A 3,411-nucleotide genomic window follows, 5' to 3' on the forward strand; every position below is an offset into this window, starting at 1 on the left:
AAAACTCCTGTTTATAACCCTGCTAGTTTATAGAAAATTCTATTTATTTCGTTTGATCTACAGTCAATACTCTAGCAGGTGACAAGAAACATATAAGTATAAACTGGTGTATTATACATCTAATTTTATTATCATGTATTTTGATGTGTTAATATTAGAAGATGTTAATAATACTTGGATATTGTGTGTATTTGACAGGATGGAGAAACAGCACTGGAAGTCGCTGTCAGAAAGAATAACAAAGATGCTGCAGATGCAATCAAGACATTCACTGTAAATTGTGTGTGTGTGTGTGTGTGTGTGTGTGTGTGTGTGTGTGTGTGTGTGTGTGTGTTTGTGTGTGTGTGTGTGTGTGTGTGTGTGTGTGTGTGTGCGTGTGTGTGTGTGTGTGTGTGTGTGTGTGTGTGTGTGTGTGTGTGTGTGTGTGTGTGTGTGTGTGTGTGGTGCGAGAGTACAAACACCCGGGACATTTGGTCATGATTTCAAGTACAGAAAGGGCACAGGGGTAATTCATTAGGCAGGGAACTCACACACAATTTCCTCTCTCAACTCAGGAGTATGAACGAGTACCTGGTTATTGACTGGGACTGGGCAAGATTGCTGGTTTGGCAGAACGACACGCAACAGATGTGTACATGTGGGCGTGAGGTTCAGTCTCAAGGTTGCACCAAAGGCAATGTCTTTGCATGCTTTTGCCAAGCACCTAGGGGTACATCAGCGCGTCCTAAACACTGAGAAGCACCAGAGGCCCCACCTAGAAATAGATTGTGGTGCTATCTTCAGTACTGTGCTGAAGGGCATATCCATTAGTCCATTTGTGTGTGTGTGTGTGTGTGTGTGTGTGTGTGTGTGTGTGTGTGTGTGTGTGTGTGTGTGTGTGTGTGTGTGTGTGTGTGTGTGTGTGTGTGTGTGTGCTGTAGCTCAATTGTTTAGAGAGTGTATTTGGAGAATGAGAACATTCGGGACCTTGCAGGGTTACAGGTTCAAGTCACAGTGATGGCAAGCTATGGCATAATATCCTTAAGCAAGAAACTTACACACAATTGCTTCTCTCTACTCAGAAGTGTAAATGAGTACCTGTTCATCGACTGCGGTGGACATTACTGCTGCCTTGGCCCTAACATCATGCAGCAGACATGTACTTGTAGGCCTTGGTGTCCAGTCCCAGAGCTGCGCCATGGTTTGTGTCCCTGGATGACTCTGGCCAAGCTCCATGTGGATTGTAGCGCTGGCTTTAAGCCTCCACGTAGCACATGGAAGCCCTGTTTCTAGAGGCAGGGGGAGCTATCTTCGCAACTGACTTTAAGGTTGAGGTCATTCAGGAATGACGCGGAAGGCTTGACATTTGTCTATTTGCATATGTGTGTGTGTGTGTGTGTGTGTGTGTGTGTGTGTGTGTGTGTGTGTGTGTGTTGTGTGGTGCGATAACTTAGTTGGTTAGAGAGTCATCTTCTGGAGTGTGTACATCCGGGACCTTGAAAGGTTGCAAGTTCAAGTCACAGTGATTGCAAGCTATGGCTTAATTTCCTGGCTTAACACACCTTTGCTTCTCTCGACTCAGGAGTATAAATGAGTACCTGGTCATGGACTGGGGTCTCAGGAGGCCATTGGCTGTTTTGTGACATCAGCCACTGCGGTCCTGGTGAGACTTCGTGTGCTTACATCGCAGTTGGCTCACAAGGCTGTGCTCCTGCCAGTGCCTAGTCTGGCTCCCGGATTTTGCTATCGCAGATGTAGAGATGGCTGAGAAGCGCACATGGCCAGCTTTGCGCAGTAAACACATCAATCTACAGTATTATGTATGCAATAGACTGAGTATCCATATTTTATTCTAACTTTCAAATAATTGTATAGCTACAACCAAGCAAGGATGACGTATGTCATCACATCGACATCCTGGCAATCCATCCGATAATACATGAGCATTCTTTGGTTGAGTAGATAAGAGCGTTTCTTCTCTTATAACTGAGTGCCACTATTGTTGTTGAGAACAGCACATCCGGCTACTGCTTGTAACCCCACCTGTCTTATGGCTAGCTGTGCTAATCTGTGGAACGCAAATGATAAACTTTTGTTATTGTATTGCTTTATTAGCGCTTGGCATCATTCAACATTTAGATGTCAGAAGTGGACTTGCCGAATCTTTGGTCTGAATGAACTTTCCCAGTAGCCCTACGAGACGTACGAGCTCCTGGACGTACCTGGTAGTTCTCCTGATAGAAGTACACTCAGGCAGCTTGCTGTGGAAAAAGGTGTTTGTTTTGCTACTTTCGATGCTCGCCGTTCGCAAAGATCTAAGGAAGAGTTTTCGTTTGTCTCAATTCAAGAATATAGCAACGACTTGCAATAGATTAATTGCTACTGTAAGTAATACGTTGTTACACGATATATACGAAGGTGCTAAGTAAGACGGCTTACTTCGCAGTGTGCCACTAAATGGTAGACTTAGCAAGTGGCAACATATTGTAATGCAAAACATATCTGCTGAGCAGGTGGTTCGCATGCAAGTGTCGCTGCCACAAAGACTAAAACTACCAAATATTTCTAGTTGCCAAATTGGCAACAACACTTCTCGTTTAGCCGCCAACCACCTAGAAGTGGTCGCCATATGGCGACTTGGCGACCGGATTTTTCGAACTGTGGTGAGTAGGAGCATTGGTAGGTGGTTACATGATATGGTGGGTGAGTTGTTGGGTTGTCACTATTTCATGGGTCAGTGGGTTGTCAGTGGATGGTTTGATGGGTTTGTGGGAAGAAGAGTCATCCAGGAGGTCAATAGATGGGTCGGTGAGTTGTTGACTGGATCATTGAGTGTGTTTGTTGGTGGGTCAGTGTGTGTTTTCTTTGGTATGACTTAGCAAATGGATCAAGATCTATGTAGAGAGAGCATTGCTATGCCTTCCTGTAGTCTAGTCAATTGCTATATGGCAATGTTGATTTACAAGCTGTTGTGTGCTCTGACTGGCTCAGATGTTCAGACTCATTAGTGATCTGAAGAGACACAAATGCATCACCGAAAGACTAAATCCTGTACGTCAGCAAACTGAAGTGATTGAATGCTAGACCTGTAAGAGATATTTTAGAATCAAAGGAGGCTATTCAGTACACAAATGCGTTGGAAGATCTCTTTGTTACTTTGTCTTTGTCCCCACTGGAGGAGGAGGGTGTGGGTACATATGTGTGTGTTGTGCTGTAGCTCAATTGGTTAGAGAGTCATCCTATGGAGTGAATACATCGGTGACTTTGCAGGGTTGCAAGTTCAAGTCAGAGTAATATCGAGCTATGGCATATAGAAACTTACACACAATGGCCTCTTTTGACTCAGGAGTATAAATTAGTACCTGGTCATTGAGTTTGGGTTAAGACCGCTGACTTGGAAGTAACATCATGCAGACGGGTATTTAGCTTAGT

The sequence above is a fragment of the Corticium candelabrum genome, chromosome 2, assembly GCF_963422355.1.
Source record: "Corticium candelabrum chromosome 2, ooCorCand1.1, whole genome shotgun sequence".
NCBI classification, from domain to species: domain Eukaryota; kingdom Metazoa; phylum Porifera; class Homoscleromorpha; order Homosclerophorida; family Plakinidae; genus Corticium; species Corticium candelabrum.